Consider the following 17344-nt stretch of genomic DNA (forward strand, 5'->3'; position numbering starts at 1 on the left):
AGCTTACTTGCTTTTTTAATGGGCCTTCTGGACACATTTTTAGAATAGCACTTTTCAAATATTGATTCAAATTTACAGTGGAAAAACTGAATTTGTCATTAGCATCTCTTTCTACATACACCTCATCCTATCCCACCCCAGAATCCGCGAGGATAGCTTGATATCCCAGAGTTTGGTGCAGTGATTAGAGCAGCTAAGAACAGAAAAGAACACGCCATTCTACTGGGAGACAGCACTCAAAGAAGAAAGCAACCGACCGCCAAGGACGAGAGGGCGTTGCGCCGCGGCAGTAGAAGGTTGGCGTGGTCTTTAGTTGTCGTTGAGCCGCTGGGGAAGCATCGTCGCTCGCCCGTGTTGTACAGCGTAGCCGGACACTATACGTCAGGCAAATTGTTTGGAACCTCGTGTTCAGTGAGCAGTGCAGCACGGAGATCAGCTTAGGAACTCGTAAGGATTTTAGATACAAACACGGTGATAAAACACGTTTTGACGGTTCAGCACCTTTCCGTCTTGTGTAACACGCAAATTAACTTTTATATGCGTGACAACTGCAAAGATCTTTGACAAGCAGTGACTCAAAGATACCGCATAGAAGTTGTAATGAAATTTTCCTAAGCTAGTTAGTTAGTTAGTTAATTAGTTTGTTACATGTCCCATAAATCATTTATACGATTTTTTAAACGAAATAACACGGACTGAGTCAGTTTATAGGATGTGTATGCACGATACACGATTAGTTTCAGCACTAATGGATATATAACTTTCAGTCTTAAGTAGGCTTTTTTATTTTATTGCGTAAATGATAAAAACTTTTTGTTGATGCATACTGAGCTCCCTTTTGGGGACTTCAATAAGATATTTTTTTCTTTTTGTGTCGGAAGTATTGACACCACTATTCTTCCCAAATTATGACGAATCATTTATGGCGAATTTCGTTAGTGAACATGGACATTGTAACAATGCAGTTAAAATGTCTAACTCCTTGAAGAGGTACCCACAATATGACTGCGTGTGAACACCACATATTAACGTTACTTGTCGCTTTAGAGCAATCACTACTGTCTTTCTAATTAACGAGTAACCCAAAAAATTTATTCCATAAGACATTATTGAGTGGAGATTTGCAAAATATGTTATTACTTTGATCCATTTATTTCCAGTGCTTGCAGTTATACGAAGAACAAAAGCAGCTGAGCTTAATTGTTTGCGCAGCTTAGTAACAAGGTTCTTCGTGTTCAAGTTTTTATCAGTATGTACACAAAAAGATTTGTAGCATTCTACTCTGTTTACTGACTCCTTTTCGTGTGATACATCAATTTTTGATATGATTCTATTTGTTGTACAGATCTGCAAATAGTGTGTTTACTCAAAATCGAGGGAGAGTACCTTTGCAGAGAACCACTTAATAACCCCTTGAAAAAATCGTTAAATATTTTTTCTCTTGCATTCTCTCTAACGGGATTTTTGATAACATTATCGCCGTCTGCAAAAGTACCAATTCTTCTTGATGTGTGATAGGTGAAACGTCGTTCACATACATAAGGAACAGAAGTGGACCCAAAGTTAAACATGTAGCAATAATGAATTACACAACAAGCACAATGTCGTTTTCTCCTGCAACAGAAATGAGGGTCAGGATGACAATAAAGAAACTAAAAGATAAGAAGTTAGTAGGTATAGATGAGGTTCCAGTTTCTGTTTTGAAGGCGTGCATACACAGCAGACAAAGCTCACTAACGAACATGATAAAAGTGTACTTTAGTTCAGTTATTTTAGAGTCCCTATGCCACGTACGATCTGTGCCCTTACTAATGCCAGGGAATGTGGTGATTATAGAAAGCTACAGGCCAGTTTCACAACTATCAGCGTTCTCAATAATAACTTAATCTTTCATTCAAGAAAGTCTAAGAAATGACAGTTGGGCTCCTGAAGTAGGGCAAGTACAATATCGGTTAGTACAGAGTTCAAAAAAGGAGTACTTGAAGAACTTGGACGAGGAGGATGGTAATATAGGCATAGTTTTAGGCTTAAACAAAGCTCTTGACAGTAAAATACTACTGTACAAACTAGCCTCGCTAGATGCTAAAGGTAGAGACCATCCATACTAGTATTGATGATAAACTTTTCGTACAACAGTTGTGAAGCAAGAAACAGATAAACAAAGATTTTCCTCAGGTTAGTATATTGGGTACAAGTCTTGTCTTAACATATAGCAGTGAATTTCCATACAGTATAAAAGATGGAGAAAAAGTTTTATTTACTGATGACAGCAACATCACAGTCACTCCTAATAGAGACGACCAATGAAACCTTCAAGGATGTATACAACTGGACAATGTGTAATAAATTGACACGGAACATAAAGCACAAAGAGAAGAAATAAACCTGTCACATTAAGCACAGATGATGAACCTACAGACTGTAAGAAACACATTTTTTTGGGATCAGTGTTAATTGTCAAATAATATGAAATGAACACGCAAAGATTTTGGCTTTGGGGCTCAAAGAAACAAACCACGGACACAGTTTCCAGACTGTAGAAAAGGGCCATAAAAATAATAACATATAATAACAATCGGTCTCATTGTAATGAAATATTTAGAAAAACTGAGTATCTTTACTCCATCAAGTGAGTACGTATACTAATCTGTTCAGCATGTCAGGGAAAACATAAGTAAAGATTTCACTATGTATAAATAACCATAAAAGATAAATATAAATATAATACATGAAAATATAAATATATAAACTGTATACACGTAATTATCCAATAAGATACAGACTGGACTTACATTTACCAAGGGTAAACTAACAAAAACTAAAAACAGCATTTTCCATAAAGGAAGAAAATTTTGTAGTAAATAACCTAATAGGATGAAGTAGATTACTATAACGCACTAATTTATAAATGCAATTAAAATGTACGTCTAAGTAAGGCATGCTAAACAATTAAAGATTACTTAAAGAGCTCAAAGTAGATATTTATAACGAAAGTGGTCAACTACAGTAGCTTGTCATATTACAAGAGCACAATGTAATGATTTTACAAGAAATCCTGAGCTAAACGTCTCGTTCATCAGGGAGAGGGTAGGGAGTGTTGGCTCAGTTTTCTAGACGAACTAAATGGAGGACATGAGCGTGGGTGGGGCATAGTAGAATTTTTTGGCCCTGTTGTTAGTTTTCCGGACAGACGGAAGGGAGAGAAATAGGCACAGCAGCACTTTCGTGATTCTGGAGTTACCAGCAGATGTTCGCACTGTGTGCAAAACTACTTGTATTATTTATATCATAAACTATTGTTTGCAAACTGTTTATGAACAAAAGCACATTGAACAACAGGGACTAATAGAATGAGGGAAGCAGTTGTTGAGTCAACGGGATAGAGTTTCCTCTGTGTAACCATCTTAATTTAGGTTGTCCGCTATCTTCTCTTTGTAGCAACTAGGCTGGTTAATGGGTTAAGTTTGTCAGAGAGATGCTCCATTCTCATGTCTCAAGTTTCTTAGATTACATTTTAATCATATTTATTGCATTAACTATGGTTCTTTTTGCCATAGTATCTCATTCCCTGCACTGTTCGCCCCAGTGTTCTGCCGGGTGTTATTTGCTGACTACCACCCTTCTTCATGGGGTTGGATTCCGTGACTACGAACGTTGGCAACGTCTCCGTGTGCTAATCTACGTGACACTTCTATAAGTACTTTGCCTTTAGATTTTTTTTTTTTTTGGCTGTCATTCTCTTTTTAATTATATAGATTATAAGGATGCTTTCCTTTCTATGCAGTATTACCTGAAGATGCTGCCTTAACGCAGCGAAACAGGTCGTGTGAATGAAACTTCAACTAACAGCTGTTTGTGGTTTTACTCAGCTTCAACTTACCACAAATTTTTTTCGTTTAGTAAAGTATCGTTGAATATTTTTCGGCCGGCCGGAGTGGCCGAGCGGTTCTGGGCGCTACAGTCTGGAACCGCGCGACCGCTACGGTCGCAGGTTCGAATCCTGCCTCGGGCATGAATGTGTGTGATGTCCTTAGGTTAGGTAGGTTTAATTAGTTCTAAGTTCTAGGCGACTGATGACCTCAGAAGTTAAGTCGCATAGTGCTCAGAGCCAATATTTTTCGTTCTTTATGTGAATCCACTTTATGGCTTTCATAATTTTTGTTGTGAGATAGGGCCAGCTGCATGATCAATGAGTAGTGTATTTATGACGACTCCAGCGCACTTTTCGGAGGCATATACGTGCCGTTTTGCCTTTCGTACGGTACCCACACACACTGGCTGCTTACATGTGGACAGGGGAATGGCTACTTAATCAGCAGCAAGAACCTGAAACAGTTTTGTCAACAAAAATTCTGCCTTCTCAGCAAATATTCTACCTCGTCACCAAACTGCCCCTCCCCCCCCCCCCTCTCTCTCTCTCTCTCTCTCTCTCTCTCTCTCTCTCTCTCTTTCTCTCTACACGCACAAGAGCGCACACAATATCAACAGGAAGTAAAGATATTGACAATACTAACTTGCTGCATTTCCACATCTAAAATGTCTGTATTATTTATCAGAAATGGATAATTGTGTACGTAAGTGTGTGTGTGTGTGTGTGTAAGACAGAGAGAGTGGTGAAATTTACTGAAGAGACAGAATTTCCGCTGACGGAACTGTGCAAGGTTCTACTAAGCACTGTATGGTATGGTGTGATACGGTACCTACATACGTCCGAAAAATGGCCATTGGTCTTCTGTTTCCATGTTTATGGTGTTAAATGAGTGGCTAGATTTGCAATTGCGTATAGCGCTGCTAGAATTCGCGAAGCAGAAGTATGAAACACTAATGTGTTCGTTATCTTATTTCGAAGACTCTTCCTGTATGTCCTATGTATAATGGCTTACAGATTCAAAATGTTATTTTATTAACCCTACTGTTGCTTTACTTGTCTGTGTAAGTTAGATTTTGCCTCAATTTTTGCAGTACCTTAGTTTTAGTTCAAAGTGAAACGATTAAGAAGGGTCTGAACAGATTTACTATTTTCTATGAGAACACTGTCATGTACGCATTCTAGATCTCACAGTCTTTGCACAAATGATTGTGAAGATCAAGAACGTCAGTTTCTACATCTACATCTACATCTATACTCCGCGAGCCACCTTACGGTGTGTGGCGGAGGGTACTTATTGTACCACTATCTGATCCCCCCTTCCCTGTTCCATTCACGAATTGTGCGTGGGAAGAACGACTGCTTGTAAGTCTCCGTATTTGCTCTAATTTCTCGGATCTTTTCGTTGTGATCATTACGCGAGATATATGTGGGCGGTAGTAATATGTTGCCCATCTCTTCCCGGAATGTGCTCTCTCGTAATTTCGATAATAAACCTCTCCGTATTGCGTAACGCCTTTCTTGAAGTGTCCGCCACTGGAGCTTGTTCAGCATCTCCGTAACGCTCTCGCGCTGACTAAATGTCCCCATGACGAATCGCGCTGCTTTTCGCTGGATCATGTCTATCTCTTCTATTAATCCAACCTGGTAAGGGTCCCATACTGATGAGCAATACTCAAGAATCGGACGAACAAGCGTTTTGTAAGCTACTTCTTTCGTCGATGAGTCACATTTTCTTAGAATTCTTCCTATGAATCTCAACCTGGCGCCTGCTTTTCCCACTATTTGTTTTATGTGATCATTCCACTTCAGATCGCTCCGGATAGTAACTCCTAAGTATTTTACGGTCGTTACCGCTTCCAATGATTTACCACCTATGGCATAATCGTACTGGAATGGATTTCTGCCCCTATGTATGCGCATTATATTACATTTATCTACGTTTAGGGAAAGCTGCCAGCTGTCGCACCATGCCTTAATCCTCTGCAGGTCCTCCTGGAGTACGTACGAGTCTTCTGATGTTGCTACTTTCTTGTAGACAACCGTGTCATCTGCAAATAGCCTCACGGAGCTACCGATGTTGTCAACTAAGTCATTTATGTATATTGTAAACAATAAAGGTCCTATCACGCTTCCTTGCGGTACTCCCGAAATTACCTCTACATCTGCAGATTTTGAACCGTTAAGAATGACATGTTGTGTTCTTTCTTCTAGGAAATCCTGAATCCAATCACAAACCTGGTCCGATATTCCGTAAGCTCGTATTTTTTTCACTAAACGTAAGTGCGGAACCGTATCAAATGCCTTCCTGAAGTCCAGGAATACGGCATCAATCTGCTCGCCAGTGTCTACGGCACTGTGAATTTCTTGGGCAAATAGGGCGAGCTGAGTTTCACATGATCTCTGTTTGCGGAATCCATGTTGGTTATGATGAAGGAGATTTGTATTATCTAAGAACGTCATAATACGAGAACACAAAACATGTTCCATTATTCTACAACAGATTGACGTAAGCGAAATAGGCCTATAATTATTCGCATCTGATTTATGACCCTTCTTGAAAATGGGAACGACCTGCGCTTTCTTCCAGTCGCTAGGTACTTTGCGTTCTTCCAGCGATCTACGATAAATTGCTGATAGAAAGGGGGCAAGTTCTTTAGCATAATCACTGTAGAATCTTAAGGGTATCTCGTCTGGTCCGGATGCTTTTCCGCTACTAAGTGATAGCAGTTGTTTTTCAATTCCGATATCGTTTATTTCAATATTTTCCATTTTGGCGTCCGTGCGACGGCTGAAGTCAGGGACCGTGTTACGATTTTCCGCAGTGAAACAGTTTCGGAACACTGAATTCAGTATTTCTGCCTTTCTTCGGTCGTCCTCTGTTTCGGTGCCATCGTGGTCAACGAGTGACTGAATAGGGGATTTAGATCCGCTTACCGATTTTACATATGACCAAAACTTTTTAGGGTTCTTGTTTAGATTGTTTGCCAATGTTTTATGTTCGAATTCGTTGAATGCTTCTCTCATTGCTCTCTTTACGCTCTTTTTCGCTTCGTTCAGCTTTTCCTTATCAGCTATGATTCGACTACTCTTAAACCTATGATGAAGCTTTCTTTGTTTCCGTAGTACCTTTCGTACATGATTGTTATACCACGGTGGATCTTTCCCCTCGCTTTGGACCTTAGTCGGTACGAACTTATCTAAGGCGTACTGGACGATGTTTCTGAATTTTTTCCATTTTTGTTCCACATCCTCTTCCTCAGAAATGAACGTTTGATGGTGGTCACTCAGATATTCTGCGATTTGTGCCCTATCACTCTTGTTAAGCAAATATATTTTCCTTCCTTTCTTGGCATTTCTTATTACACTTGTAGTCATTGATGCAACCACTGACTTATGATCACTGATACCCTCTTCTACATTCACGGAGTCGAAAAGTTCCGGTCTATTTGTTGCTATGAGGTCTAAAACGTTAGCTTCGCGAGTTGGTTCTCTAACTATCTGCTCGAAGTAATTCTCGGACAAGGCAGTCAGGATAATGTCACAAGAGTCTCTGTCCCTGGCTCCAGTTCTGATTGTGTGACTATCCCATTCTATACCTGGTAGATTGAAGTCTCCCCCTATTACAATAGTATGATCACGAAACTTCTTCACGACGTTCTGCAGGTTCTCTCTGAGGCGCTCAACTACTACGGTTGCTGATGCAGGTGGTCTATAGAAGCATCCGACTATCATATCTGACCCACCTTTGATATTTAACTTAACCCAGATTATTTCACATTCGCATTCGCTAATAACTTCACTGGATATTATTGAATTCTTTACTGCTATAAATACTCCTCCACCATTGGCGTTTATCCTATCCTTGCGGTATATATTCCATTCTGTGTCTAGGATTTCGTTACTGTTCACTTCCGGTTTTAACCAACTTTCCGTTCCTAATACTATATGCGCACTATTTCCTTCAATAAGAGATACTAATTCAGGAACCTTGCCCTGGATACTCCTGCAGTTTACCAATATTACGTTAACTTTTCCTGTTTTTGGTCTCTGAGGACGGACGTTCTTTATCAACGATGATAATGTCCTCTCTGGTAAGCCGTCAGGTATTTTATCGTTTCGCCCAAGGGGGGGGGGGGGTCCCTCTAACCTAAAAAACCCCCGTGTGCACGCCACACGTACTCTGCTACCCTAGTAGCTGCTTCCGGTGTGTAGTGCACGCCTGACCTGTCTAGGGGGGCCCTACAGTTCTCCACCCAATAACGGAGGTCGATGAATTTGCAACCATTATAGTCGCAGAGTCGTCTGAGCCTCTGGTTTAGACCCTCCACACGGCTCCAAACCAGAGGACCGCGATCGACTCTGGGCACTATGCTGCAGATATTAAGCTCAGCTTGCACTCCGCGTGCGGTGCTGGTTGTCTTCACCAAATCAGCCAGCCGCCGGAAGGAACCAAGGATGGCCTCAGAACCCAAGCGGCAGGCGTCATTCGTTCCGACATGTGCTACTATCTGCAGCCGGTCACACCCAGTGCGTTCAATAGCTGCCGGAAGGGCCTCCTCCACATTACGGACGAGACCCCCCGGCAAGCACACCGAGTGCACACTGGCATTCTTCCCCGACCTACCCGCTATTTTCCTGAGGGGTTCCATAACCCGCCTAACGTTGGAGCTCCCTATAACTAATAGGCCCGCCCTCTGTGACTGTCGGGACCTTGCCGGAGAATCGGCCACTGGCCCAACAAGCGAGGCATCCTGTGGTGGCTCGGAAACGATGTCATCACCACTAGGAAGCACCCCGTACCTGTTGGAAAGGGGTAAGGCAGCTGCCACGCGGCCAGATCCCACCTTCGCCTTTCGGCCAGGCACGCGCGAGCCCACCACTGTCCGCCATTCACCCTGGAGTGATGGCTGACCGGTAAGATGCTCACTGCCGGAAGACGCAGCGACATCAGGGGTTCCATGTGATTCCAAGGCCACCGAAGTAGGCATAGGTCTCACCACAGTTGCCCCAACGCCACTACGAGCCGACGCCTGCGCCTCGAGCTCGATGAGCCTAACAGACAAAGCCTCCACCTGCCCCCGAAGAGTGGCCAATTCTCCTTGCGTCCGCTCACAACAACCACAGTCCCTACACATGACTATGTTTACCCTACTCTATACGGTGACAAATTCCCAAGATAATCTTCTGATGAGCTACTCTGATAATCAAGAAACACTCACTGAAATACGAGACGCGAAAACTACGCTAGGTTTTCCCAGAAAAACTATTTAAAAGCTAAGCGCAGCAGATAGGTACAAAAACGCTTTATACAAACAGTACTCGCTGCTGCTGGTGCTCTCGCTCTGGCTGTCACAAGACAACTGCTGATTCAAGTGACTAGTGGCTAACGGCCGCGAAACAAACAAAAGACGGTTTTAGGGCGCTTTCTGTTCTAAACGATCAAGAAAACACTAAGAAATCTAACACGAAAACTACGTAAAGTTTTATCAAGAACTGTTAGTTACTATGCAGAGCAGATAAACACAAATAGAATCCCTTCCTTAGTGGAAGGTCGTAAACAAAATGCAAAATAAACGCTTTATACAAACAGTACTCGCTGCTGCTGGTGCTCTCGCTCTGGCTGTCACAAGACAACTTGTTTTCATTGTAAATTCCTTGTGTGTTGCAATGTCTATTATTTTATGGTTAAAATCCCAATTGTAAATGACTTGGTAGACAGTAAAATTAAGAATACACACTAATGTAAGCGGTTACAAGCCGTCATCAGCTTAACTGCTCATAGTTAGGAAAATATAAAGACAAAAAATTATTAAGATGCTCCTTTTTTATAAACTAACCTTCCAGTTCATTTCTCTGCAAAGAAGGCTACTGAGGAAACCGAATAAGGCTTTTTCTCTCACTGACAATCTATTCTTAACGAGGAATCCACGTGTTAAACTTCGTCTTTATAACAATTTCTTAACATTAACGTAATCCGTGTTATAACTACCACCTCATCAAAATATTTCCAACATTAACGTTTATTGTTAACTGCTGAGTTTCTTTAACGGAAACAGAACAATGACTCTATTATGAATATTCAGTTTCATAAGTTCAATAAACTGTTTGATTTACAGTACGTAATAATTCAGTGTTATAAAGTAGCATGTGCAGCAAGTTACAACTAAGTGCTGCAATGTGAGCAGTAAATTAAATTATCGGTGCTAGCGGTTTCGCTTGCGACACTTTAAAAAGATTAGCACTTTGTGTTATGGAATTATAAAAACCATAAAGATTTCATAAGGCTCTCAGAGAATACCCACAGACGTACTAAAGCACAAGGAAGCTTAACCTAGATTTATTACTTTACTTAAAACTTGGATCCTACTCTACAGTTTGAAACATAAACCGCAAACTTCTTCTTTACCGCGAGAAAACTTTTATTTAATTCTTTTGTCAACGTCCTCGCAACGAACTGCTGCCGCAAAGCACAAGAATTTTACTTCAAACGTCGAATACCTGGTCTTGCTCAAATTGCTAGATGTGAACAAACAAGGAGTAACAGCATGACGTCTATAACAAAAATTAATCTCTCGCTGTAATACGAATAGCGATCCAACAGTTCTCTCGTGTAATTCCTCTCGCTCTTCAGTCGGTAAACCCCGAGTTATAGGAGCAGTTCCTTCATACACTGTTGCCGCAATAAAAATTTTTATAGCGTTGTATATGTACTCTCTGACTTGCTCAAAAAATTCCGTCTTCTTCAGTTTTACTCACTCAATATACATCTCGTAAGATGTTTGACTGGCTCATCTGTAAATTTATCTCAGACTTATTGGGTTTGGATACGCTCACCACCAGAATAAATGATAATTGCGTAGCACGGCTGCTTTGAGCGGCGAATCATTTTACATCCCAACATACCTATTCCTTATAAATGCAAATGACCTTCCATTTAAAATTCAGCAATCAGAATTGATACTTCTTGCCGACGATAGTAGTGTTATAAAAATCCAATCAGAGAAAGCGACAGAAGAGATCGTAAATGATATTTTCCAATGAATTATGAAGTGGTTCTGAGAAAATGGACCCCCCTTAAATTCTAATAGGGAAAAAACACACTAAAATCATTACGTTCAGTTCCGTACAGCAAAAAGTCCTACCAGCAATTGATGTAGTACACGAGCAGAAGTCGGAAAATAGGCTGGAATGCTCCAGAATTTTTGGTGTACATACTGATGAAAACATGAGCTGGAAGAAGCGTATTACTAATCTTCTCAAACAATTAAATTCAGCTACTTTTTTCTCTTCGTATAACTGCTAACCTTGGAAACAATCGTATCAACCTCATCACCTATTTTGCATATTTCCACTCAGTAACGTCTTAGAAATAATTTTCTGTTGTAGCTCATCACTTGAAAATGAAATAGTAATTGCTCAAACGCGAACAGTAAGAATAATAAATATAACGTTCACCCACGGACGTGATGCAGATACCTCTTCAGAGATCTAGGCATTTTAACTGCGCCTTCACAGTACATAATTTCCCTAATGAAATTCTTCGTAATAGTCCATCACAATTTCAGAAGAACAGTGATGTCAATACCTACAACACAAGAGGGAAAAATGACCTTTGTTACCCATTGTTAAAGCTGTCAGTGTCGCAGAAAGGAGTTCAATATACATCAACAAAAATTTTTGATAATTCCGCTGATAACATAAACTGTCTGACAGGTTGCGAAGCAAGTTTTAAGTCTAATTTTAAATCATTTCTCCTGGACAACTCCATCTATTCTACTGACGAATCACTACTTTAAAACTGGTAGTCAGTAAAAAAATGTGGTATGTGCTGTTGCATGAGTAGGACTGTAAACAGTAAAGTGTTCATCAGCGTTAACATTAATCACAGATAATTTCGATAAAAGAATATTTCAAATGATCTATGGAACAAGTAGCTAACTCACTCAGATGACGGTTTTCGCTTGTTTTACACAAATTTGGACGGAATGAGCACGCCTGCTGCCCTGCGACTGAGCCGGGTGGTTTAGTGTTTAAAGCATGGGGATTCTACTCCCCGACACGCCATGCAAATGTTCAAGTTTTCCGCGATTTTCCAAAATCGCTCCATGCATAACCCCGAATGATACCAAAAAAGAGGACACGGCTGAATATGTTAACCAACCCGAGCTTGCACTCTAACGATCGCATCACCGGTGGGAGGTTCCTCTAATCTTCTTTCTTTCCCACCTTGCTGTTCAGGAAAGATAATGGTTTAGTACAACGAGCAATAAGTAAAGTTGAAAGAGTTACCCTAACGGAGTCTTGAAGTAATATGTTTAAGGAATTTAAAATGAAGACCATTCCAGAAGTGCATGTTTTCTGGAATTACACAAATAATTGTCACTATTAAACGCGCAGTTCAAACCTATTAAACTAAAACTAGGAAAAACCCTCATAGAGATGTCTGTAGAGAGGAGCCATGTCAAAAACGTTTATTTCATCATCGTAAATTAAAATCCCCCTTCGCATTTTGAATCTGTATGTAAAGGCTAATCTCAGGAGCTCCTGTAAGGATTCTGGTATGGGATTCACTTACACATAGACTCGCGACGAAGTTTTGTGTATATAATTTATTACAGTTCCACCAGAAAAGTCGTCTGTTCGTATTTAGTTAGTGCTACCCGCGCAAATCCAGGACGGGTCGCCAGCATTACCTCAAAATAGCCGTCACTCAACTGACTGCAGAGTAAAGAAAGTAACGTGAAAAAGAAATTACAGAACCCAGCATCCTATAGTTTCTTTAGCACTGTGTAATATATCAGCTCTTCACTACGTTTCGACTTATTAAATAGTGTGTATGTGTCGAGGACGCGGAGTTTTAATTACAAGAGGCATTCAGTAAGTAATGAAACATACTTTTTCTCGGTGAATTTTAGTTGAAAAAATGCAGAATTTGCTGCGGGACATCGTGGAATATAGCCGCTCAGCTCCTATAGTTTCAAGAAGTTCCAATAGATGGTGACACTATACGCAGCCTCAGAAATGGCGTCTGTAACGGTAGTGCGTTCCAAGCACACAGCTGTCATTAAGTTTCATTTGGCATAAAATCAAAAGCATCTAAGAGATTCATAAGCGCTTGCAGAATGTTTGAGGTGACCTGGCAGGGAACAAAAGCTCGGTGTGTTATTGGGCGAGGCGTCTGTCATCGTCGCAAACCCGTCCGATCTCTCGCGTGTCCGACTGGCCGCACACAGCTGTGACTCCTTCAATGTTGGAGCATGCAGACGCTCTCATTCGAGGTGACCAACAGATCACAATCAAACACGTCGCTGCTCAACTGGACGTCTCTGTTGTTAGTGCTGACACATTCGTCCAACAGTTGGGTACTCAAAGCTGGATTCCTCTCCGCCTCATAAAACACCACAGAAAGATACGAAGGGCCATCTGTCTAGTTGCTTTCACGTTACTAAGCTGATCGAGACAATTTTTTGTCTAACATCCTCGCAGGCAGCGATACGTGACTTCATCACTTCGAACCTGAAACAAAACGCCAATCCATGGAGTGGCGCCACGCCACATCTCCTCCGAAGAGAACGTTCAAAGCTGCAACCTCAGCCTGTAAAGTCATGGTGACGTTCTTCCGCTATTCTGAAGTGGTTATTTTGTTTGATGTCCTCCTTCATAGGGCAACGATCAACTCTGAAGTGTGCTGTGTTACCCTCAGGAAAATAAAGAAACTACTTCAGCGAATTCGTCGCCACGAAAATGTAACGAACATCACATGCTTGACAACGCAAGGCCTCACACAACTCTGCTCACTCGAACGGAGCTCACAGAACTTCATTGGACTGCTCTTCCTCATCCACCTACAGCCGGCGTCTCTCAGCTTCCGACTTCCATCTGTTTGGGCCAATGAGGGATGCACTCCGCAGGAAGCCGTACGTGGAAGGGGGGATGCAGCAAGACTTTGGCTCGACGTCGACCAATAGAGAGGTACCATGCGTGCATACTGGCCTTCCCATTAAGGTGGCGTAAGGCCATCGTACTAAATGAAAATGTCGTGTGACTAGGGCCTCCCGTCAGGTAGACCGTTCCCCGGGTGCAAGTCTTGACGCCACTACGGCGACTTGCACGTCGATGGGAATGAAATGATGATGATTAGGACAACACAACATCCAGTCCCTGAGCGGAGAAAATCTCCGACCCAGCCGGGAATCAAACCTTGGCCCTTAGGATTGACATTCTGTCGCGCTGATCACTCATCTACTGGGGGGCGGACGCCATCGTACTAAACGGAGATTATGTTTAATAATAGGGTTTTGTTGCCAAAATATATGGGAATAATATGGTGTATTGGAATCCTGAATAAAACGAGCCTGATTTCAGAAAAAAGTGTTGCATTACTTACTTATCACTCCTCGTAGTTATGCGTGATACAAGGTTTTCATCCGATGGCAAAGAGTTCAGCATGAATTTCACTTCGCGTTTTGTCATTACACTCTGCCTTATAAAAGAAAGTCAAGCACCTAGCAAACGTGCCCAGATGTCGATGTAACTTCGCACACGTACAAACCATGGCGGATATGTAATTGACCAGAGTTGCACTTCTCTGTGACAGGTAAACGACCACTATACTGCATTAGTCTTGTTCATGTTTAAGCTCTATAAGTGGCGTGAACGGCATTAGATGTTGAGTGATCACTGTGAAACACCAAGAGACGCTGTTTATCAGTGTGAGTTTGTGTTTCCAGCAACTGACAGAGTTTGAACGGGGCCTCATTCTACATCTACATCTACATCTCCATCCATACTCCGGAAGCCACCTAACGGTGTGTGGCGGAGGGTACTATGAGTACCTCTATCGGTTCTCCCTTGTATTCCAGTCTCGCATTGTTCGTGGAAAGAAAGATTGTCGGTATGCCTCTGTGTGGGCTCTAATCTCTCTGATTTTATCCTCATGGTCTCTTCGCGAGATATACGTAGGAGGGAGGAATATACTGCTTGACTCCTCGGTGAAGGTAAGTTCTCGAAACTTCAACAAAAGCCCGTACCGAGCTACTGAGCGTCTCTCCTGCAGAGTCTTCCACTGGAGTTTGTCTATCATCTCCGTAACGCTTTCGCGATTACTAAATGATCCTGTAACGAAGCGCGCTGCTCTCCGTTGGATCTTCTCTATCTCCTCTATCACCCCTATCTGGTACGGATCCCACACTGGTGAGCAATATTCAAGCAGTGGGCGAACAAGTGTACTGTAACCTACTCCCTTTGTTTTCGGATTGCATTTCCTTAGGATTCTTCCAATGAATCTCAGTCTGGCATCTGCTTTACCAACGATCACCTTTATATGATCATTCCATTTTAAATCACTCCTAATGTGTAGTCCCAGATAATTTATGGAATTAACTGCTTCCAGTTGCTGACCTGCTATATTGTAGCTAAATGATAAGGGATCTTTCTTTCTATGTATTCGCAGCACATTACACTTGTCTACGTTGAGATTCAATTGCCATTCCCTGCACCATGCGTCAATTCGTTGCAGATCCTCCTTCATGTCAGTCCAATTTTCCATTGTTACAACCTCTCCATATACCACAGCATCATCTGCAAAAAGCCTCAGTGATCTTCCGATGTTATCCACAAGGTCATTTATGTATATTGTGAATAGCAACGGTCTTACGACACTCCCCTGCGGCACACCTGAAATCACTCTTACTTCGGAAGACTTCTCTCCATTGAGAATGACATGCTGCGTTCATTGTGGGTCAGCATTTGGCTGGCTGGTCGAATGAGCAATATTCAGATTAGTGGCGCATTTGAATGTTACGATGCTTCGTTGTTGCACTGCATGGGAACGTGAGTACAAGCGTACTCGTCTTCAATGACCGCCACAAGGAAGGATCGCCGTGTAGCGCACCAAACACATCGTAACCTCTTCACATCTGTGTCTGTCATCCGAGAGCAAGTAATAGACTCCCTACAACATTCTGTGATATCTCGCTCCATTGGTCGGAGGCTGGTGCCGTGAACTGGAAGCATGAACTGCTGATGAATGGTGTCGCATTGAGTTCAGCGATAAACCGTGGTTTGCACTGCCCATGATTACCATCTTCGGCAAGTATACTGGAGTGTTTTAGAGAGGCACAGCACTGTCACTCCCGGCATCGCGGTCTGAGGAGCCATCGTGTACGACTTCACGTCACTTATATAAGTGACTGATGGAACATTGCGCAACAGCACGTCACGGACATTCTGCATCTTCATGTGTTATCCTTCATGCGACAGCTGTGACATTTTTAAACGTGAAAATGCTCGGCAACGCATGGCACATGTCTCTGTGAGCTGTCTGCACGATACTGAGGTACTTCTATGACCAGCAAGATCCTCAGATCTGTCCCCGATAGAACATGTGTGGGACCAGCTCGGGCATTAACTCTGCCGCAGTGCCAGTATCCAGTATCTCAAGGATTTATTGCACCCTTCCCAACCGATCAGTGCACGCACCCACGTCAGGGACTGCAAAGTCACACTGGCGAATGGGTTCATACTCTTAAGTTATTTGTAAATATGACTCGACATTGTAATCACTGAAATAACATCACATAATTCTCTCAAGCCGCGAAGTTCCATTTCGTTTGCTCCTCTCCTTTTATGTGCTACACTTTTTTGTCAGACAATGTACATTACTTAGCCCTGGAATGTCCCATAATAATTTTCATTTAATTCTGGGTCATCTCCAAAGATATTTTTCAGGTTGCTTATATGGTGCTGTCATGTCTTTAGTATCCAACAGGGAATCATGACTGCACGTTTCTATAGAGTGAATTCCTTCTACTGTCCCTGTTCTTCGCAATACTCTAATACATATTACCCAAACTAACCACTGAAAAACTGCAGTCAAAATCCCAAAAGTGTATGTTATAGACAAAAAATCCAGTCAGGTGATTGTGTGTCTTTGATTGTGGTTTCTAAAATGGTGGAATCATGGCTAAGAAAATACAATTTAAAAGTCTGCAACAATTAGTGCTTGGTTAAGTCAGCTGTTTCAGAGGAGATGGATATGTTATGAGGCTTGTCCAAGGAGGTGCATCCTTTTGAATATGTGAATTCTCTTACCAAATATGGAAAATATATCCGCTGAAAATTGAGAGAAAACACCATGATATTCTGTTCTTACCTCCTAGGGAGTATTGAATGACAAATTTTGAAAACAATGTTAATGTGACTTCTCTGTAGCGTCACGTAGTGGTCGTCGACAGGTAGGCCTCGCAGGTATAGAAAAAACTCAGACAACGTATGTTCGTGGTTCATCCCACAGCACAGATTAGACTTCTGACAAAGATGAAGCGTTTCATGGTGACATATCGTAAATGTAAACCTACAGACTCACTATTTGCTGACTTTCCATGCTGCACCGTCACACAATTGAAACGTTTTTGGCTAAATGGGTTAATCTTTAAAGTTAAAATGAATCAACTTTCCTTTACGTTATCATGT

This window comes from Schistocerca piceifrons, chromosome X, assembly GCF_021461385.2.
Source record: "Schistocerca piceifrons isolate TAMUIC-IGC-003096 chromosome X, iqSchPice1.1, whole genome shotgun sequence".
Classification (NCBI taxonomy): domain Eukaryota; kingdom Metazoa; phylum Arthropoda; class Insecta; order Orthoptera; family Acrididae; genus Schistocerca; species Schistocerca piceifrons.